Genomic DNA, 23,819 nt, shown 5'->3' on the forward strand with positions numbered 1-23,819 from the left:
GCAAGATGGCCTTACAGAGATGATGTAATGCCGTTTCTTACAAAGTGACTTCAAGGACACATGGGTTTGTGCCAGCTCCCAGCACATTCAGGGCCACGCTCAAAGTGGGTGTTCAGCAAAATTTGTGCACTGAGCTCCAGGGCTAAAATACACACAGTGATATCTGTGGATAGTTCTGACTAACCTCCTGATCTCCCAATAATTAGTTGCACATAAATGCTAGGTCTGTCTTTGTTTTCCTGTACATGCTGATTCCAACCTGTTCTCAGTTTTTCACCTTATCCTCTTGTTTTTTTCTCCTTATCATTTGAATTTCCCCAGAAGCAATCTTCAAATTCAATACAAAGCAATCAAAAGAATTCCCTGCTAATTCTATTATTTTTTCCATGGGAAAACACACACTTCAGGAAAGTCGATCTATAAGTGGCTGCCATTGAATTCAGAGGAATTGACCTTTTGGCCAATGGATTATTTTTAATATCAGTTATTTATTGAGTAGACAGTCTACACTCTGTAGGATTCTGGAAGTTTATACCCGCTTTTCTGCTGGGCTGTGAGCTCTGGGAGGTCAGGGATGATGGTCTTCCCTGCTTTAGCCCTAATTCATGGCTCAGAGCCTCATGTAATTGATGATCAATGAATTCCCACTGAAGATAAGAATACTTCAGTCAAAGGCCCTTTGACTTTTATGAACACATATGCGCTAATTTAACCCACATGCAGATGACTTCAAGCTATGTGTACTGAAGGAAGTATAGATTCACTCGAGGAGCCTGGTTTGATAAAGTTGATATTCCAGTTCAATGATTCATCTTTGGTCTAAGGTCATGGAATGAGCATTGGATGAAGAAATCCTGGCTTTAGAGTCTGGGAAAAATTAATAAACTACCCACAGCGAGGAGAGGAAAACTTGAAGCTTTGTAGAAAATGGAAAGCATCTCTTTAGGAGCAAGACATACTTCCTTGAAAGGTAAGGGGAATTACAAATGTTGCCTAAGGCCACTCTTTCTGAAAAGTTGCTGTTGGCAGCTATGAAAATTCACTTGACTGGACAATCCTGTGAAAGCAAAGAATGAATTCCAGGAATAAGCATAGGAAATCTGGGATCACTGCTGCTTGCCTCCTTTTAAGAAAAGATGCAAAGACTCAATTGGCTTGGCAGGGAAAGAACAGGTGAGAAAAAATGCCACCCTGCCTTTGGGAAGTTGCCATAGCAGCACTAGTGTGGCCTCATGGTGGGGACAGCTGAGAACTTGAGTCCTTGGGGTGGTGTGCACAACCACGTAGGAAACCCAAGTGGGATGGGCTACTGGATTAATTACATTTATTACAAATGTAATTACATTACATTTTACATACTTCAGGAGAAAGAGAATATAAGGGGGCAATGTAGTATAAAATCACAAACAATATTGGGATGAGGGAAGGAGCATAGAACTGCGTTTAAGGACACCCATGTTTTTGGCTGAGTTCTATCTCCACTGAACCATGTGCCACTTCCCTACGGGCAAAATTAAGGAATGAGATGAGCCAAAATTTTCCTTCCCACCAAAACTCTTTTATCCTAGTGAATCTGGAGGAACGGTTAGACAGCCCAAAGAAATCTTCATCTTTCCAAAAACCAGAGTCAAAAGTTCTTGTTATGGTACTCTAAGTTGAAAAGTAAGATATGGGTCTAGTCTTCTCATGAAAGAAACTTGTGCACATTTCCACAGTCAGAAACACTACTGGGACTAGTTTGCTTTGCATATTTGGTGATGACCTTGGCTCTAGATCCCCACTAATTTCTCTTGAAAAAGAAGACTGTGCTGTTGCATTTCAAGACCCTATGGGAAGGCAGGGATTCCTACTGGGAATAGGCGTAACCAACAGAGACTCAAAGTACTTAAGAAAGCCAGTTACAAAGAAGTACAATTGTCAAAGTTGAGGAATAGAAAGTGTATGGGGGAGGGGCCCCTGCGGGGCTCAGTTGGTTAAGCTCCTGCCTTCGGCTCAGGTCATAATCCCAGGACCCTGGGATGGAGTCCCACATTGGGCTCCTTGCTCAGCAGAGAGCCTGCTTCTCCCTCTGCCTGCCTCTCCCCCTGCTTCTGCTCTCTCTCTCTCTCTCCTCCTCTCTCTCTGACAATTAAATAAAATCTTCAAAAAAAAAAAAAAAAAAAGAGGGTCGCCTGGGTTGCTCAGTGGGTTAAACCTCTGCCTTCGGCTCAGGTCATGATCTCAGGGTCCTGGGATCAAACCCTGCATTGGGCTCTCTGCTCAGCAGGGAGCCTGATTTCCACCCCCCTCTCTCTCTCTGCCTGCCTCTCTGCCTACTTGTGATCTCTGTCTGTCAAACAAATAAATAAAATCTGAATGAAAGAAGAAAGAACGAACGAACAAACAAGTGAGCAAGCAAGGGGAACAGGGGTGAATTTTGCAGAAGGAAATAGACAATTTGGGCAGCACTGTGTGATTTGTTTTTATTGTTACTTTTGGGCAACTGCCATTGGCTGAATTTCCAGCTGTTTACTTCTGTCGTTCCTACATATGGAAAGCATATAACGATTTCTGATGTTTTCAAGACATAAAAGCATGGTGAAAGGGTCAAGTGTTTATAAAAAAGAAACCAAACAAAATAAATAAAAGTCACATTAGAACTTCTGGTTCCCATCTCAAGCTGTTTATGCAAGTGCCTGCCTTTGTCTGGAAGAAAGTAGGTGTTCATTAGATGTTTGTTGAAGCTTAGTTCAATATATCTGTTTATCAAATATTAATCTCCTAAATATTCTGTAGCATAAAAGAGCATTTTCTTTTGATAGGAAAATTCTTTTAATGAATGATCATAATCATATTTCTCCCTCTTAAATTCCATGAGTCAAAAAAAAAAAATGTTGAACGTCAGATAACACAAGTCCAAATTTTAATGGCCTTCCCATCATGAATACAAGTACAATAAAAAATAAACTCATCACTAGATCCCAGCTGTCGCCCAATGCCAAAATGGGTAGAGACGGTTTGGTTCACAGGACTGGATCTCCGGCTATTGAAAAAGCATTTAGAGGAATTCTTAGCAAGAAGAATCAGCCTAGTGAATAATACAATTATGAGCTATGGTTCAGATGTTCAAGTGCAAGTGTCCAGAAGGTGATGTAGCAGCTAATCTCTGAGGGTATTTTTGAAAATAATGACATTTAACCTATTAGAGCAATTGTTCTCATAGAAAGCATGAACTGCTGTAATGAATAATAAAATCCAGCATAAAAATTACAGCCTGCTGGTAGAAATCATGAAACTGAACGCGGTTGGTCCTGCCGCATGAAGTTGCCTATATGAGGGAAAAAAAATCAATGCATTAAAAGTACTTAGGGAACTTATTTAAAGAGAAAAAATACTAGTGTCCTGCTGTTTCTTCTGTGCATTTCTAGACAATGTGCTTGTCAAATTCACTAAGAATAATTTTAATGATTATTCAGAACATAACATGAAGGACAGTGGTTAATCTGATTACAGTAATGACATTTCTAATGTATTTATTTGGAGTAGCGATTGCTGAATTGCACTGTTATTAGCAAGCTTACCTTGTTTACTGGAATGCTGATACATATTTAAAAATCTGTCTTTGAATAATGCAGCCTGACCATGTGGACAATAGAAGGGGTCTTCTGCTTTCCTATCCTCCTTTATGTATTATCTGATCTGTCTGCCTTGATTTGGAATGGGCCCCCAGGCTTTGCTATTGTTGACGCCTCTGCTCTCTGAAGCCTTTTCTCTCCCCCTCCTCCCAGGTTTGGCCTCATCGGGCCCTGCTGTCTGATACACTCGTGACACCTAGGAGGAATGCAGCTGCGAATTCATTGTCCTTTTCCTTGCTTTAAAACATCCTCATGAAGTCTCCTCTTTTTGCCTGCTTAGGAGCCATTTCTCAGACTTGATTAGGTGACTGACCAACCTTAAAATTAGTCATCTGTAATTGTGAGTAGGATCATTTACCTAAGATATTCAGCTCATGGCACTACTGGCCCCACTGAGACAAGCTAGAACCAAGACCCTCCTAACCTGAGGGTTTTTTTTCCAAAATAGTACTCTCTGACTTGTACCCAGTTCCCATCCCAGGAACCATCCCTTCTGAAACCAGAAATTCAACTGTACTACTTCCTTTCATTCTCCACTTCTGGGGTCTTCAATGGAACATGAAAGTTTTAATCCATCAGATATAAGAATGGGATTGGTGTGTATTTTTAAAAGAGGGAGGTAGAGATCCAAAAGGGAAAAAAAAAAAGAGATTTAATCCAAGTCATTAGGTATTGGCAGCCTCTCCTCTATGAAAGCCTTTCATTTATATGAGAGCTAAGTGAACATGAAGATTCAGACAAACCTGTAGCTAAACCATCCTCTGGATGCCATTGAATTGAAGGACTGAACGTTGTGTCAATCAGTTGATATCTGTAGAATTCCAGCTAGATTCCAAGCTGTGGATACCAGGGCAGCTAGAACAGGTGATATCTATTCATGCTCCCTTGTAGCTTTCTGGCGTACCATTGACTCCTACTGGGGTTTTTATCCTGGGGTACTGAAAGGTCGGTAACCATCTGGACTGCATCAAGTTTGCATGTGAGCCCAGGATGACAGTTTCCAATAAGTATCATACTGCCTATACCGACAGTTATTGAAATGCTTCCAGTCCGATTGGTATAAAAGTGACTAGATTTGGCCATAGGTAATAGAACCTGGAAACAGGGCTCCTGTGGAAGTGGGCCTCTGGCAAATCTGAGTAGACCAAGATGGGGATGGCAACAGGGCAGCAGGGCCTGAGCAGTGTCTGTCCATTGTCCTGGGGCAGACCTGCCTGGTGGGAGCTACAGAACAAGCAGATGGGGAGCCTTGTTGTCAGGAGCTGAAGCTTCAAGTCATACCATGCCAGATATGAAGGCTAAGGTACAGTACACCTTCAAGCTGCAAAAATGACCCAGAAGTGGGGACCTAATGACCACCAATTCAATAAGTGAGAATCTGATGAGCTTTAGGGTGTTTTATCATGCAGACAAAGGCAGTCTATATATGGACCTTGTCTACCATTCGCACTGTAAAATTCCCAGCACCTGCCTCAATGCCTGAGCTGGAGCAGGTCCTCTGTAGTATTTGTCACTCAGCTAGTGACAATGAGTTAAACCGAAGGTCACATTAACAATTCTAAAATCAGCAAAAAAAAAATTATTAGAATAACTTGATTAGTTATAATTATATTACCTGGTAAGAAATTTTATTATAAGATATATATACTGGGGCTAATAATGCATTGTATGTTAATAAAAAAATTTAGAAATTTAAAAAAGATATATATATATATACACATATACATTATACTATATATTATGAGATATATAAGATAAATCTATTATATATATAAATCTAGCTTATTTAGAAATTTTAAAAGGTTTATATGTTGATTTATATATTCATTTATATTACTTAACAGTTCTCAAAATTGTTAAATCTTCTGAACGTTATCTTCTGTCTATCTATGGATTTTTCGGGGATGTAATACCATGGCTTCTAGTAAATATTCAAGTGGTTCTAATATTGACAAGGCCCAGCACAAGGTACAGGTGGAAGCTGGCATAACATATGTCTAGATATCTGAAACTTATGCACCAAGCTTTTGGTAAGTGTTTATTCTCCCACCTTGAAAAATATTACTTGGCAAAATGATCTGGAAGACCATGTTTGCATTCAGAATTCTTGGACTTCTCTGAGTCGCATCAGCATGTGGTGATGTAGTCCTCAACACATGGCCACCTGTCCTCTTTCTGCTTCTACCTCCCTCCTTCGTTGTGAAATGCCTGGACAGGAACATGGAGAGCCATCCATACTCACCTGCAGGCTCAAGGCTGTATGGACTGTGAATTCTGGGTTCCTGGTTATTCCCAACATGGTCCAGGGAGAAGTTTCCAGGTAGGCATGTCCCCAAGACCCCATGCTTCCCAGGACTGCTCCCAACCAAAGATGAGCACCAGGGGGCACTAATTAAGGCTCATTTTTGTGAGATGTGGGACTTCTTTCAGGAATAACTTTGGCTCAAGGACTCCCCATGGGCCTGGTTACAATTTCCTGAGAACCACACTACAGTCTGGGACTTTCCTCACCAGACTTCCTCTGCCTTCCTCTCTCCGTCAAGAATCAGGTCTCTATCATGGTCCGAATGTTCTCCTCACCTCCTGGGCTACCTCCCCTTTATCCTTCACATGTATTCTCCCCAAGTCTCCTAAATATTTAGTCTTATCTTGGTATCCATTTCTTGAAGGACTTGAACAAACAAAGCCCATAGTTATCGTGAACCCACATTTCTGGATTTTCTGGGATGGCATAAATCTCAAGTATTTCATCACATTGTCCTTTTTTAAAATTCATCCCTAGATTATATTATCTAGACCCATGGATTTCTTTTTAACTTATTGTTTGAAACAATTATAAAGCTGCAGGCAGTTGCAAAAATAGTCCCATGTACCCCTTACCCTGTTTCCTCCAATGATGACAACTTATACAGCTTTGGAGAAGTATCAGTCCATGGATCCTACCCAACTACATGCTGATGACTTTCCCTTTTATTTCTAGCTCAAACAGACTCCTCTCCCCTGAGCTCTAGATGAATCTATTCCTATCTTCTCTGCATGTCCATCTGGATGTCAAATAGTCATTTCACATTTCATAGGTCCACATAGAACCCTTGGTCCCTAGCTTCCCTAATTCAAACAAGTCTTCTTCACTTTAGTAAACGGCACTGCCAGCCACCAAGTTGCTGATATCAGTAATAATCTTGTGTGGTATTTGCTTACTTACTCATTGTTGGCCTATCCCTGTGGGCATGTGACACACAGGGACCTTGTCAGTCTTCTCCACTGTAGAATTCCCAGCTCTCCTATAATACCTGGGCTGGAGCAGGTGCTCAGTAATAATTGTTAAATGAAAGATGATTCAGGGGCATCACTGGCTTAGTTGGCTGAGTGTCCAACTCTTGGTTTTGGCTCAGGTCATGATCTCAGGGTCTTGAGATCAAGTTCCATGTCAGGCTTCTTCCCTAGTGGGGAGTCTGAGATACTCTCTTTCCTTCTATTCCTCCCCCCACCTCCGCTTAATCTTTCTCTCTCTCAAGTAAATAAATCTTAAAAAAAGAAATATTATTCACTTAACAAATGCTTATTTGTTAAATAAACAGATGATTTTAGCAGAGAGAATATGACAATGGTCTTAGATGACACCAAGCTTCAGGATTCAGTTTTCTGAGTCATGGTTTTACATGCTCATGGGATAGGCGACTGAAAAGGGGATAGTCTGTATTTCACAAACTGATTGAGAAGAATATATTGACCTGGTTAAGAAAGCTTCAACCTGAGAATTTGATAAAGGCAAAGATAAAAACAAAAACCCAGTAGTCTCCCTCTCTCCCTCCCTCCCCTCTGTTGAATGCCCAGAGTCCATTTCCAAGTAGCCTTTTGAAGAGAGTACATTGGACTTGTTCTTACTTTTGCATATTCGGCTGACAATATCTTTCTCTGACTTCACATAGGAAAGACACCAAACTGAACACACCTTGTCCCTTCAGCATTTTATAGATACCATTTATTGTCTTCGGGCACTCAGTGTGGTAGTGGAGTAAGATCAGCTAATATGCTTTCCTCTTTTGATCGCTGTCTGGATGTTTGAAGAATATAGTAAAGTGGTTAACATTCATGGGTTCTGGAAATAGGTAGTTTGGACTCCAGTTTCAACTTATGACCTCGGACAAGTTATTTCATTGCTGTGAGCTTTACTTATCTCAACTGAAAATGTGGATTGCAACACCTGCGTCATGCAGTCACCATGAGAATCAAATGAAAGACAAGTGCCTTAGACTAGTGCCTGGCATATAACATATGCTCAAGAAATAGCAGTGCTTTTTCTGTCATTGTAATTGAAAACAATTGCCAGGAGAAAGCCAGATCTTTGTTACTTTTGTTGATTTTTGCCTGAAGGTACAACCTGAAGACTGAGGCTTTGGTCTTATTTATTTTTACCTTTGTTTCTCAGTATATAGAATTCCTGCTTCAAGCAGTGAGCCTGCATCAGGTCTGTATTGTTCAAGGGACTGCTTTTAGGCCTCTCAGAAGCTGAAGTCCCAGCTGCTGTTGCCTTCCTCAGGACAGCAGCTCAGGAAGCTGGAGGTCCCAGCTCTATATGTGCTATTTTGTGTTTCTGTTGTATTTCTTGTCTGCAGAGATGAGTAATCACTGCTTGTCTCTTCATATCTTGTGCATCACTGTACTGTGTTTGGAGAAGTTGGGCTTACTGAGGTGGGAACTCAGTGCTCATCTTGACCAGAAGACTCACTTGCCTTATGAACTTCATTTTGCCTCTATCACCTGTTCTCAGCCAGTTCCTTGGCTCCTCTGGGCTCATCCTGTTCCAGGAACTTGTGGAGGCTTTATTCTCCATCTCAAATGCATCCAAAACATCCCTTCATCTGGTTGATTCTTACCACCTTCAGATCTCAGAACCACTCCTGGAGTGGAGTTGATCACCACTCAGACCAGATTTCTTCAAGTGCTTCCACCACAGGGTCTGTGTGCTCCTCCTCAGCCCTTCCACATTGGCTCAGGCCAATGACTCTTATTCAGAGGATGGTTATCAGGTTACTGAAGCCACTTTGTGTCTGGAAGTTTACAGACAGTAGACAGTGACTAACAGATATACATGACAGCTCAGCCCCTTTCCAAGAGTAGCATGAACTCCCAGCCATACCTGAAATGCCACAGTCTCCTGCTTGATCAGACTGCAAGTAACCTCTGCAAGATTTTGCCCTAGGTAGCCTGCTGTGGGGCTTCCCTTTTCCTCTCTGCTCCTGCTTCTCAGGACTTGCTGATTTCTCCTGGCACCACTTCCCTGATAAATCTTTTCATAATCAGTAATTAGATATTCACGTGTCTGTATGTTAGTTTATTTCCATCTTTTTTTCCCTAAACTTTAAGTCCCAGGACAGGAATCAGTATTTGAACAATGAGTATGGGACCTGACCTTCAGTAACTAAAAAGCCACAAAGAGAGTGAGCAAAGGCATAAGTGTGTGTATGCAATGGGCCTACATCTGAGTTTTGGAGTCCAGTCCTCACCTCCTAAAGCCTCCAGCCCATAATAGCTTCATTTAAAGATATAAATACCTTTCACTCTCAAGGTGACATCACACATACCCAAGCCTCCCTCTTTTGGTTTATTATAAAGCTGGCTAAACACTTCAATGCATTTAATTCACCATCACTTACTTGTTCTTTACTACCTCCATATGCATTGTGTGAGTTTGTGTCTGTATCTTTATATAAATTCTTATGATTCCAGTTCATAAAATATCTTTGATAAGAAGACTTATACACGGCTGACCCAGATGCGCAAGAGGAAAGGTTTCATTTCTCCAGAAGAGCCTTCTGTACACCCTGCCCCCTCCCTGCTCCATGAGGTTTACCCATAGGACCTAATGGTTCTAAAAATTGGAGCAGCTCCTTGGCTCATAATTTATTGACCTACTGTGTGCATAACAAGTGGGTCTTAACTGTAACCAGCTGGAGCTGCTTTTGTCAAAACCAGATTTTGAATCCTTTAAAAATTTGATGAAAGCTTCTGTGGTGTTTTTCTAGTATACGATCATGTCTGTCTGTCTGTGTATGAAGAGAGAGGCAGAGAGAGGAGCTTGGAGAGGAACTCAGGTAAGTGGATTTCATATTCTTTATTAATCACAGGCAAACATATTTTCTCCTTTAACAATGTCAGGCTGGCATATCCAACATTTGTCTGAAAAGGGAAAATGTCATTTATTTCAAACCCCAATTGCAAGGTCAAAGGCAGCCTGAACCTACAAAAAGATAATATTTACAAGAGAAAATGTCATTAAAAACTGGACTAGGAGAGGGACGCCTGGGTGGCTCAGTTGGTTAAGCAGCTGCCTTCAGCTCAGGTCATGATCCCAGCGTCCTGGGATCGAGTCTCACATCAGGCTCCTTGCTTGGCAGGGAGCCTGCTTCTCCCTCTGCCTCTGCCTGCCACTCTGCCTGTGCTCGCTCTCACTCCTCTCTCTCTGACAAATAAATAAATAAAATCTTTAAAAAAAAAAAAAAAAAAAAAAAAAAAAAAAAAAAACCTGGACTAGGAGAAATGTATTAGATCTGTTGTGCAACCACAATTAGCACATACTTTACACCATTTAAAAATAAATACTAAGTGGTTTCAATCAAATCATTATTAATCTGAAAAGATCAACATTTGGGGAAAATGACTGTGTTCTTTCCACAGTCCTTTTGAAGTCTTTAAACAATAAGCTGTAAAGAGTGGTTGCTAGGAGCACCTGGGTGACTGTCTGCCTTTGGCTTGGGTCATGATCTCAGGTTCCAGGGATTGAGCCCCACATCAAGCTCTCTGTTCAGTGGGGAGTCTGCTTCTCCCTCATCCTCTGTGCTCTCTGTCTCTCTCTCAGATACATAAAATCTTAAAAAAAATTAAAAAGAGTGGTTACTAACTTGGTTGGGGGTTATGGGCTCCTTGGAAATCTACGAAAGCTGTGAACACTCCACAGAAAAACCTCCCACAATTTTGATACAATTCCCAGGGGTTCGCTGACCAACCAAAAGCCATGAATGAGTCTTACATTAAGAACACCTTCTCTAGGGTGCCTGGATGGCTCAGTCGTTAAGCATCTGACTTTGGCTCGGATCATGATCCCAGAGTCCTGGGATTGAGGCCCACATCGGGCTCTCTGCTCAACGGGAAGCCTGCTTCTCCCTCTCCCACTCCCCCTGCCTGTGTGTTCCCTCTCTCTGTGTCTCTCTCTGTCAAATAAATAAACAAAAAAGTCTTAAAACAAAACAAAACAAAACAAAACAAAAAACAAGAACACCTTCTCTAAAGGGAACCTAATATGTAACCATGATTTAAAGAAGTCATGGAGTATAAACCTCTCTAAGGGTTAAAGACCCTTAGAAAGGATTTATTCCATACTCTCATTTTCTAGATGTGGGCAGGGATCTGGAGAGGGTATGAATGTCACAAAACAAATGGTGACAGAGTTAGGAATTTGATGCTATTTTAAGTCTGCTTCCTTAGAAGCAGACTTAGAAGCAGACCCTGGAACAATAATTGGTGGGAAAGTGAGTTATTAAGGAGGTGCTCTCAGAGGAGAGAGGCAGGACAGAGAAAAGGAGCAGGTCAGGGAAGGGTGCCTTACAGGCAAACACCTACCAGGAAGGGGGTCCCACAGCGTGCTCTGGAGTGTAAGGCATGCCCAAGGAATGCATCAGCTTCCATACCTGCACACCCTCTTCACAGGTTAAAAGGGAGATGGAAAGGAACTTCCAGGAACCAGTAGCCCAAAGGTAGTCCTCCAAAAAAGAAACTGCAGATGTCAGGTGCTGAGTTCAGAAACAGTAAAAGGGGAATCCAAAGCCAGGTGGAAGGTAGCTATTGTGGCAACCAAGCATTCTTGACCCCATGCTGCTGCCCCACCCTGCAAAAGAGGCACATATAGACCTTTTGGTAAGTGACTCATTCTCCCAAGATTAAAGATTAATAGATCGATAATGTCAATTTTAAATTTTAGTCCAAAGCATAATGAAGGTGCTCAGATCTTTAAATACAAGCCTTGTGCAGAGTGGCACCAATGACAAGAACTACCATGCAGGCATCTTCCTTCTGGAGGCTCCACAATACAAAGCCTCTGCAGGTCTCATTCTGTCCCACCCCATAAAGACACCTTAAACTCTGCCCGAAAGAGCAACCCCACCTACAACTTTATATATGCCTCAAACAAGAGCCAGACGGGTTTGCTTTGTTTGTGCAAAGAACATTGTTTTATGGGATTGAATATTCCCTTTTTCCTCCTGAACAACAGAACTGCATTGCAGGAGAGACTGTCCACATGTGCTTCCTAGTCTTCCTAGTCTCCCCACCATGCCTACAGAAACAAGCTTGACTTTACTTATGCAACGAAATCCTGACCATCGATATCATTGGAGTCCCTGCTCCAAGTCCACAAACTGCCAGGAAACAAAATCAACAGCCCAGTAGAAATCTAGGTAACAGAAATGAAAGCAGTTGGGAGACTAGACAGATGGGCAGACAATGGCTGGACCACACATGAAAATAGAAACCGAAAATCCACATGGCTCAGCAACGGGTCCAGGAAGCCAAAACCACCATCTCTACAGCAACTGGCCCCAAACAGTCATGACAATCGATAACTGATAGCTTCTCTAATTTATGCCCCTGCATCCAACTTGGGACAGACCAGAGAAAGCCAAACATTTGCCCCTAACCAGTCACGCAGGACACTGGCAGCTAGCTAGCCTGCTCCAGCTTCCCCAGGCCAAAACCCTGCAATCAGGGCACACCTGACCTGAAGCCTTCCCTTTCTCCCACTACAAACCTTTCCAACTCCTCTGCCTGCCTTTGAGTCTCAGGCCAAACACAAAAAACTATGGCCAGCTCCTTGGCTCTAGCAAGCTCTGAACAAATAGCCTTTACTTGTTCTCATTTGGGCAGTCTTTGTTTATTTCCACACAGTTCATAGGAAAATATAAAAGACCAATAAATGTTGGGGGCGGGGAACTTAAGTATAACTAATTTTAAAAGAAACGCAAATTAAAGGAACCATAAAATTCTTTTTTCCCCTTGATTGGAGGGCAGTTTGAAAGCATTAAGCAAAAGGCAAAAATGTGCATGCCCTCAAACCTAGTTCTTCTAATTCCAGCAATTCATTTTTTCAGAAATTATCTCATTTGTACACAAAGTTATGTAAAAAGATGTCCTGTGTTTAAATGTTTGTACAAAATAAATGTCCAAAAGGGAACTGGATAGAGTGTGGACATGCATGCAGTGGAATTCTGTGAGACAACCCGCTGAATAAAATGTCGGGGATGGATAGATGGCAGAGTGAAAACAGCAAGGCAATGTGGGTGTGTGCCCGAGAGCACGTCTCTAGCTGTTTCACAGGACGCTGATGATGGTGCATCCCAGAAGTGGGACTGGAGGACGGGAGAGGGGCTTTCACTTTATACATTTCTCATTGTTCATGGTTTTGTGATGATCATGTATTACCTTGGTAATGAAAAAATTAAAATAAAAAGAATCCACTGGAAAATGCAGTGTTTTGCATGCAATGTGGTCCTGAGAACATTATTCACTCTATCACCTATTTTCTCACTTCTCTGCGTATTGTGGCTGAGTTATGCAGAATAAGGCATGGGCATTGATTACAGCTTTGATTCCTGGAACAATGGCCGAGATAATGAGGAGCCCACTCCATCCACAATGCCTGGCCACACCTTGCCTGCAGCGAGACAAATGCTGGTGCAGGTGCTGGAACAATCACATCTCCTTTATCTGCCGTTGCCCAGGAAGGAGCCCAGCAACGGTGATGAATTTTCCAAAATAATAGAAGCTTACCATCTGTTTGAAGTGCCAACTTCTTTTTTAAACTTACTCATTTTTTGATGGAAATCTTTCTTAAATAGATTTCACAACCTTTACCTTCTCCTTGAGAGTACAGTGATCCTCATATAACCAATTCCTGATGCTTTGGAGCATAGCCCTGACAATTGATCCCTGAGCTGTGACATTTCAGCACCCAATCTGAGAGACACCTGAATGGATGGGGAAGCTTTCTTTACTTTGAATCTTTACCAGTCCCTATCATTTTGAATTCTTTTCTGATTTGAACATTTCTGTTTCTTCTCTCACTTTCAGCTGTCCTTTACTTATTTATTTATTTATTTTGGTGGTATTAAAATTTAATACGTGTGATTGTTCTGTGCTTTTTTTCTTTTTTTAATTAACATATAATGTATTATTTGCCCCAGGGGTACAGGTCTGCGAATCACCAGGTTTACACTTCACAGCACTCACCATAGCACATACCTTCCCCAATGTCCATAACCCCACCACCCTCTTCCTACTCCCTCCCCCTGACAACTCTCAGTTTGTTTTTTGAGATTAAAAGTCTCTTATGGTTTGTCTCCCTCCTGATCCTATCTTGTTTCATTTATTCCTTTCTTACCCCCCCAAACCGCCCACATTGCCTCTCAACTTTTCATATCAGGGAGATCATATGATAATTATCTTTCTCTGATTGACTTATTTTGCTAAGCATAATACCCTCTAGTTCCATCCACGTCATCGCAAATGGCAAGATTTCATTTCTTTTGATGGCTGCATAGTATTCCATTGTATATATATACCACATCTTCTTTATCCATTCATCTGTTGATGGACATCTAGGTTCTTTCCATAGTTTGGTTATTGTGGACATTTCAGCTGTCCTTTACATATAAGTATGTGTTGGATCTTACTGTTTAGAGGACCTACTAGCTATTGTTCTTACCTCATTTCCTTTGATGCCCCTTCCCAAAGTAGAGCCAGAGTAAAGGTATGGGTAAACATAGTTACTGGGAGGTGATCCTAGGATGCAGAGTGAAGGTGTATGGAAGGAAGGAGGAAATGGAAGGCAGCCAGCAAAGAAGGTGTTAGTGAGTGGTGGGTGACAGGAACTCACAATGGGAACCCTCTAAGACACAGCAGGGACAACTTCATTACTGTGTTGCTGAGGATGGAAATTGGAGTATTTTTTCACCATCTCCCCTGATTAAGGATTGCTGGGGAAATTGAGGGAAGCCACTTCTTCAGCACTTTGGGTCTACATCTTGGATGCACCAGGCAAAGCCTAAAGGAAGAAAGACATAAGAACTGGCCAATATGATAGAGCAGAGCTCCAAGAGTCAGCTACACTCTCATACAAGCCATGAAGTCAGCAATACTCCCCCATTTTACAGACTGGGGAAATGTGGCTATGTGGTTAGACTATCTGTCCAGGATCACACAGTTAGCCAATGATGGAGCTAAGATTCTCACCTTGGTTGAACTGGCCCCAGAATCTCCCTCTGCTGTCACAAATGGCCGCTGTGCTTCCAGGGGCCTCTGGCAACCCTTCTAGGCTGTCACCTTCTGAAAAATCAACTTACCCAGATTTTAACGTCTGAGAAGGTATGACTCTTCCCTGTTTCCTGATGTATACTGGTGCCTAGAACAGCACCTGGCATGTGACATTAATGCATGCATGAATGAATGAATGAACGAACCTAAATTCTGCAATGTCTTCAGGGGCCTAAGTTCAGGTATCAATGGGGCCTGGGAGCATTATAGTTCATTGCCTAGAGGTATAGCTACTTTCTTCTGGGTGCATAGTTCCCGTGTGTGTTCCCATTCATTCATTTATTCAACTAATATTTACTGAGTACCTATCATATAGAAGGCACCTTGCTAAATGCTAAATTTTCAGTCGAGAGAAAAATATTCATGAGCCTGGCTCCATAAGGTTCACAGTCTAGAGAAGGGAACAGGCATTCATTAAAAGAATCATATAATCACATCTGAAAAAGCCTCTTGTTCACTTTTCAATTTACGGAAAAAATAAGAACAGCGGAACATATGAGACATGCAGAGAGAACTGTCAGCATAGGACAAACAATCCACTTCAACAAATAAATTGCAAGAGAAAAATTTTTTTTTAATTTTATTTATTTATTTATTTGATAGACAGAGATCAGAAGTAGGCAGAGAGGCAGGCAGAGAGAGGGGAAGGGAAGCAGGCTCCCTGCCGAGCAGAGAGCCCGATGTGGGGCTCGATCCCAGGACCCTGGGATCATGACCTGAGCTGAAGGCAGAGGCTTTAACCCACTGAGCCACCCAGGTGCCCCTGCAAGAGAAAAATTAAAGGGGTGGAAAGGAACACCTACAAATTAAAAGAGACTTAAAAGACATATCAAGTAATTCCATAATTGGGACTCCCTTTTAGATGTTGATTCATAAAGATTTTATTTATTTGACAGAGAGAGATGGTATGAACAAGGGGAGGAGCAAAGGGAGAAGAAGACTCCCCACCCAGCAGGGAGCCTGATGTGGGGCTCAATTCCAGGACCCCGGGATCATGACCTGAATCAAAGGCAGGTGTCTAACCATCTGAGCCACCCAGGTGCCCCTAGATGCTGATTCAACCACCTCTAAAACTTAAGTGAGACAGCTAGACATTTGGAACTGATTGGATCTTTGTTGTTGAATAATTATTGTTCTTATTTTCGATGTAATAGTATTGCAGTTGCATTTAGGGAAAAGAGGCTTTATTGTTAAGAGATACATACTGAAATCTTACAGGCTGTCTTAGATTGGCTTCAAAAGAGAGGAAGTGGATACGGGCTGTAGATAAAACCAGACTGCCCAAGAACTGACAAAATGCTGAAACTGGTAATCATGGGAGTTCATGATACTGTGCTGTCTACTTTTGGGCATTTGCAACTTGTCACAATAAAAAGTTTATAGAAAATATCACAGAAATATTTTGTTACAAATGGAGACATATGTTACGAGGACCAAGAATAAGGGACCATGAGGAAATGGAACAGGTGAGCCTGATTAACAGGGAGTCCAAGGGAGGTTTCTCTGAAAGGAAGGGGTGTTTACGTTTCTGTATTGATTCTATTTACTTAAAAATACTATGTTTGAACAAACAAGAGTCCAGGGCCGGATGGCTTCCCAGGGTATAATTCTACCAAACATTTAAAGAAGAAATAATACCTATTCTTCTGAAGCTGTTTCAAAAAAATAGAAATAGAAGGAAAACTTCCAAACTCGTAGGACCAGCATTATCCTTATCCCAAAGGGTTCAGGCAAAGAATCCATCAAAAAGGAAAATTACAGACCAATATCCCTGATGAACATGGATGCCAAAATATTCAACAAGATCCTAATGATGAGGATCCAACAGTACATTAAAAAGATTATCCATCAGGACCAGGTGGGATTTATTCCTGGGATGCAAGTGTGGTTCAACATTCACAAATCAATCAAAATGATAGAGCACATTAATAAAAGAAAAGATAAGAACCATATGATCCTCTCAATTGATGCAGAAAACGCATTTGACAAATACAGCATCCTTTCCTGATTAAAACTTTTCAGAGTGTCGAGAACATTCCTCAATCTCATAAAACCATCTATGAAAAGCCCACAGCAAATATCATCCTCAAGGGGAAAAACTGAGAGCTTTTCCCTTAAGATCAGGAAGACGACAGGGATGCCCACTCTTGCCACTATTGTTGAACTGTACTAGAAGTCCTAGCATCAGCAATCAGACAACAAGAAGAAATGAAAGGCATTCAAATTGGCAAAGAAGTCAAACTCTCTCTCTTTGCAGATGTCATGATACTTTATGTGGAAAACCCAAAAGACTCCACCCCCAAATTACTAGAACTCATACAGCAATTCAGTAATGTGACAGGATACAAAATGCACAGAAATCAGCTGCTTTTCTATATACTAACAATGTAACTGAAGAAAGAGAGATTAGGGAATCAATTCCATTTACAATAACACCAAAAACCATACGATACCGAAGAATAAACTAACCAAAGAGGTAAGGGATCTATACTCTAGAAACGACAGAACACTTATGAAAGAAATTGAGGAAGACACAAAAAGATGGAAAAATATTCCATGCTCATGGATTGGAAGAATAAACATTGTTAAAATGTCTATGGTGCCCAGAGATATCTACACTTTCAATGCCATCCCTATCAAAATGCAATTGACATTTTTCAAAGAGCTGAAACAAACAATCCTAAAATTTGTATCGAACCAGAAAAGACCCCAAATTGCAAGGAAGTTTGAAAAAGAAACACAAAGCTGGGGGCATTTTGTTGCCTGACTTCATGTTATATTGCAAACCTTTGATCACCAAGACAGTATGGTATTGGCACAAAAACAGAGACATAAATCAATGCAACAGAATAGAGTTTCCAGGAGTGGACCCTCAACTCTATGGTCAAGTAATCTTCAATAAATCAGGAAAAAATATCCAGTGGGAAAAAGGCAGTCTTTTCAATAAATGGTGCTGAGAAAACTGGACAGTTACATACAGAGGAATGAAACTCGACCATTCTCTTACACCATACACAAAGATAAACTCTAGATGGAGGAAAGACCTCAATGTGAGACAGGAATCCATCAGAATCCTAGAGGAGAACATAGGCAGTAACCTCTTCAACATTGGCCTCAGCAACTTCTTTCATGACACATCTCCAAAGGCAAGGGAAATGAAAGCAAAGATAAACTTTTGGACTTCATCAAGATAAAAAACTTCTGCACAGCAAAGGAAACAGTCAACAAAACTAAGAGGCCTCTCACCGAACAGAGAAGGTATTTGCAAATGACATTAGAGGTAAAGGACTGGTAACCAAGATCTATAAAGAACTTCTCAAACTTAACACCTAAAAACCAATAATCAACTCAAAAAATAGGCAGAAGACATGAACAGACACTTCTCCAAAGAAGACATACAAATGGCTAACAGACACATGAAAAAATATTCAACATCATTAGCCATCAGGGAAATTCAAATCAAAACCACATTGAGATATCACCTTACTCTAGTTAGATGGCAAAAATTAAGACAGGGAACAACAAATGTTGGCGAGGATATAGAGAAAAGGGAATCCTCCTACACCGTTGGTGGGAATGCAAGCTGGTGCAGCCACTTTGGAAAACAATATTGGAGGTTCCTCAAAAGGTTAAAAATAGAGGTACCCTATGACCCAGCAGTTGCACTACTGAGTACCCCAAAGATACAAATGTAATGAAAAGGAGCACATGTACCCAATGTTCATAGCAGCAATGTCCACAATAGCCAAACTGTGGAAGGAGCCAAGATGCCCTTCAACAGATGAATGGATAAAGAAGATGTGGTTCATATGTATAATAGACTATTACTCAGCCATCAGAAAGGTTGAACACCCACCATTGGCATCAACATGGATAGAGCTGGAGGGGATTACGCTAAGTGAAATAAGTTAAGCAGAAAGAGACAAGTATCGTATGGTCTCATTCATATGTGGAACATAAGGACCAGCATGGAGGACATCAGGGGAAGGAAGTGAAACCTGAAGGTGGGGAAATCAGATAGGCAGACAAACCATGAGAGACTATGTACTCTGGGAAACAATCTAAGGGTTTCAGATTGAAGGGGGGGTAATTAGGGTAGCCAGGTGATGGGTGGTGAAGGAGGAGTGTTGTAATGAACACTGGGTGTTATACACAAATAATGAATCATCGAACACTACATCAAAAGCTAATGATGTACTGTATGGTTACTAACATGATATAATAAAAAAATAATAAAAATAATTTGAAAATACTATGTTTGGAAATATATAATGAAAGACATTTTCCTTTCCTTTTTTTCCTTTTTTTATTTTATTTTATTTATTTTTTTTTATTTTTTTTTATATAATTTTATTTTTTATAAACATATATATATATATATATATTTTTCCCCCAGGGGTACAGGTCTGTGAATCTCCACGTTTACAAACTTCACAGCACTCACCATAGCACATACCCTACCCAATGTCCATAACCCCCCCCAACCCCCCTCTGCCCAGCAACCCTCAGTTTGTTTTGTGAGATTAAGAGTCACTTATGGTTTGTCTCCCTCCCAATCCCAACTTGTTTCATTTACTCTTCTCCTACCACATTAACCCCCCATGTTGCATCTCCTCTCCCTCATATCAGGGAGATCATATGATAGTTGTCTTTGATAGAGAAACTCTTTGAAGTATGTAATACTAAGCAGGTGTATTTTTCGTCTTATCTCTATATTTGTTTTGTTTTGTTTTAAGATTTTATTTATTTATTTGACAGAGAGAGACACAGCGAGAGGAGAGGGAACACAAAGCAGGAGCAGTTGGAGAGGAAGAAGTAGGGAGCCTGATGTGGGGCTCAATCCTAGGACCCCAGGATCATGACCCAGCCAGAGGCAGACACTTAATGACTGAGCCACCCAGGCGCCCCTACCTCTATATTTGTTAAAGTGTTTTTCTTTCCTAACTTAAAATTTGTTGGTTTGAGTAGGAAACAGAAGTAGATCCAAGGACATCATTATGCTAATAAAACCTCAGTGTCTGAATACCCTTCCCACCATTAAACAAAGTGCTCACTTTGACAGCACACAAACTAAAATTGGAATGGCACAGAGAAGACTAGCATAGTCCTTGTGTAAGGATGACATGGGTAGCATCCCTTGTTTTGTGTCTATGTGGGAAGATGGATGTTGGTTGCTCCTCCTGTGGTAACCGTTACAAATATGTGTAAATTAAACAAGCTATCATGCTGTATGCTTCAACTTACACAGTGAAATTGGAAAAAGAGCAATTACTGAGATAGCCTGTGGAAAGAGGGCTAAGGGTTTTTTGTTGTTTTTTTTTAAAGATTTTATTGATTTATGAGAGAGAGGAGAAGAGGGAGAGGGACAAGCAGACTCTGTACTGAGGGAGGAGTCCAACATCGGGCTCGATCCCAAGACCCTGACATCATGACCTGAGCCAAAACTGAGTCAGTGCTTAACTGACCGAGCCACCCAGGTGTCCTAGGAAGGCTAAGGGCATTTTAAATTAAGGCCATACATTCTTTGAAGCTCCTCCCATCTAGAGATGTAGACGAGGTCCCCTCCATAGTGTCTGGGCCAGCTTGTGACTACTTCAACCTAAAGAATGCAGTGAGAATGGCAAAGGATGACCTCTGGGGACAGAGAAGCCTGGGAAGCTTCACCTGTTTCTCTTGGGACATTCACTGTGGGAGCCTTAGTTGGCATACAAAGAGTCTGATCAACCCGAGGCTACCATGCTGGGAGGAAGCCCTGGCTGTGTGGGTGCAGTCCCAGCTGATGTTCCAGCCTAGCTAGCATCAACTACCAAACCTGTGAGTAAGGAGGTTTCTAAATTACTCCAGCCCCCAACTGGTAAGGCACCCTCAGATGTTAAGTCATCATAGCTTCATGGAGAAGGGACGAACCATAGCCACTATGCCTATTTGAGAAAATAAAATTGTTATTTTGTGCCACTAAGTTTGGAGATGATTTGTTTTATAGTGGTAGCAACTGGAACTGAGGACTGGCAGGAGGACTGGTAAGCAGCTATTCTTAGAAGGCATTTAATAAGGGACTTTAGTGCTTACAACATCTGTGGAAGAACTGAAGATAAAGAAGTCAGGCACCACTGCTGAGCCACACCACTGCAGCATCAGGTCATGAGACTATGTTTGCTCTTGCCCTCACAAGTGCCACCAGCACCGTCCCCCTCACAACACATCACTGCAAATATGGAGGTCATAGGTGCCCACCAGCCACCATCTCTGCAGAAAGGTGGCCTCCATTTCCCTTCCAACATCCAAGTTCTGCGTGAATAAATATCACTGGCAAAAACTGAATTTAGAACCCTACCTGCAAGGGAGCCTGGAAAGGTTAGGGGGTCTGGTTTTTTCAGATTTCCAGCTTCCACAGTATAGTGGGAGGTGGGACATAGAACTACATGTAAATTAAAAACCTTAGCCCTGGAGAGTTCTTTCTCCTCTTGGAAGTTAGAGGAGAGCCAAGATGAATTCAGGTTTTCCATTTTGATATTTATGATTATAAACTATTTGTTCTAAATGCCCTTTACAAAATAATAAAGTTTTTCAATTTAAAGAAGAGGCGGGACAAGGCAAGGCATGGAGCATAAATGATCTTCATTGTGAGAACACATAAGCAAAACCAGGACCATATGAAATAGTGGGTGCTGGAAAGGAGACCATGTGTCGCCCGCTGAGAGAAGGAGGCAGCATTGGAGAGGGGCAGAGTAGGGCTGGCCTCCATCCCCACCATCACACCTGTGAGGTCAGCCACCTTACTGTATTAGGCAATATCAGGGTCTGGGAAATAGTAGTTGGGGAATAGTCCTACCTTAAGGACTGGATAGAACTAGAGAAAACCAGTACTTGGTATTTCAACATTTTGGTTGTCATGCTTTCTCTCCAAACCTCAATTCCCTTACCAATAAAATTAGGGATAATAGCTTATAGATTCTTAATATATTATAGGAAATCATATATGAAACTATGTAACAGATCACTCTCTTTCTGATAGGTGCCTTTCCTTCCTGACATGAGGCAGCAAATGTTTGAGATTTCAAAATCTGGGTTGTAAATGAGATATCTGACATAAAGAGTTTCTCTTGTGATCTTATGTATTTCTCTGCTTCTTGAACACAAATAGTAGCATTGCAATGTCTTTTCTGTTTTCAATCCCACCCATGTTTTTTTCCTCCAGAAATACCAACATGAGCTTGCAGAATCTCTCCTTTGAAGAAAGTGTTGTGGAGCTGGACACACATAAGTGAATCTGTAACTTTCAATTTGCTTTTCCAGTAATGTCTCTGAGGACCCAGATAATTTTCTCCAAAGCTTCTCTAATCTCTCAGCAGCTGGTGTTTGTTATAACTCCATTACATACTTGGATGGGTCTGCTTGAGACTCTTCTATCTTCAACAACCTAATGAACCACTGTGATCAAGAGAGCACCTTCAGCTGGCCTTATAACTCACTCACCATGGTTGTAAGCAATATTTAGTCAAGTTGTTCTTATCATCACCTTGCAAAAAGCTCTTACAAAAACATGAGGACTCTTAAGTGGCTGTTGACATGAGTGTGATAATAATGTGGCTTTTGGTGAGACCACATCAGTACCCCTTATGATGGTCTAAAAGTTGATAAAGATGTTCTTTTTGCGCAGCAGTTTTCTTGCATAAAATGGGCATACTTGTTATGACAACCTCCTGGAAAGCTCTGATTAGAGCTCCCCTGGCAAAAATCTTCGTGGCTTCGGGAGGCACTCAGAACTCAATCTTAATTCTCTGAATTCTCTCTGAAGTTCAAGATGTCTCCCCAACTCAGTCCCATACTAGAATATGTGCAACACATAAACAAATGTTGTATCTGCACAAAAGGGTAATCATAGCCTCCCTTTGCCTACCATAGATAGCATCACTGTCTTCAGAAACTTTGAGTAAAGCCAATTATCCTATTGTTTTGGTTCAAGTTCCCCCAATAGCTGACCCTGAGAAAAGATTTGGGAGCAAGTAATTTATTTGGGAAGAATTCCAGGAAATATTGTGGGGAAAAAAGGAAGTGAGGGAAGAAAAAGAATAAAAAAGAAACAACACAGAGTGTTAAAGAGTAGGCTAAGGCTATGAGCAACTAGGATTTAATCCTGCTTGGATCTCAAGGACTCTCGAAGACACACTTCAGAGTTGTCCTCCTGAGCAAGCCAGGAAACTTATTCATCAACCTTCATCTATCATTGCTTGAGGGCTGCTCCTGGGAGGATTCATTCTCCAACACTTCCAGCATGACCATCTTATAAGCCAAGAATGTCCTATAACCAGATGAAGTCCTCAGGAAGACACAGACCTAGGTGTTTAAGGTAGAAAGCCGTTCGCCTATATAAGAAGAGTTTAATCAAACTATGGGTGATTTCTATTGTGGGTCAACAGGATATGAGCAGAGCATCGATATCACCTGCTACACAAACCAACAGCTAACATTAACAAAAATTATTCACTGTGCCTCTCATATGATTTTTCTGAATACTGAATGATTTGTTTATGAAAGATTTGATAAGTGGATGGGTAGTCTTGCATCCTGGAAATAGCAGCAGATAAACTCAAAAATAGAAAATTTAGAAAAACTAGGCATAGTGCAAAGTCAGCAGAAACTAGCAAGTAGTTAGAGAGTTGAGAGACCACTTAATTTAAATACCAAAATAAAGGATAAGACACAAAGGCAGGTGGAAGTGAAGGTGTAACTTGCACCCAAAGATCAGCACAATATTGGTGCAGAACCTTGCAGGCAGATGAGAAGAAATGGCCTAACTTTTTAATATTTATTAAACTATGTTTCCTTCTTCTGAAA

At 41.2% G+C, this 23,819-nt stretch overlaps 1 pseudogene; it reads left to right on the forward strand.

The window, feature by feature from the left end:
* The first annotated feature begins 20,027 nt into the window (after positions 1 to 20,027).
* On the forward strand, positions 20,028 to 20,126 carry LOC116868815 (annotated as a pseudogene).
* The last annotated feature ends 3,693 nt before the right edge of the window (positions 20,127 to 23,819 follow it).

This window comes from Lontra canadensis, unplaced genomic scaffold (genome assembly GCF_010015895.1).
Source record: "Lontra canadensis isolate GAN:19392208 unplaced genomic scaffold, GSC_riverotter_1.0 scaffold16, whole genome shotgun sequence".
Classification (NCBI taxonomy): Eukaryota; Metazoa; Chordata; class Mammalia; order Carnivora; family Mustelidae; genus Lontra; species Lontra canadensis.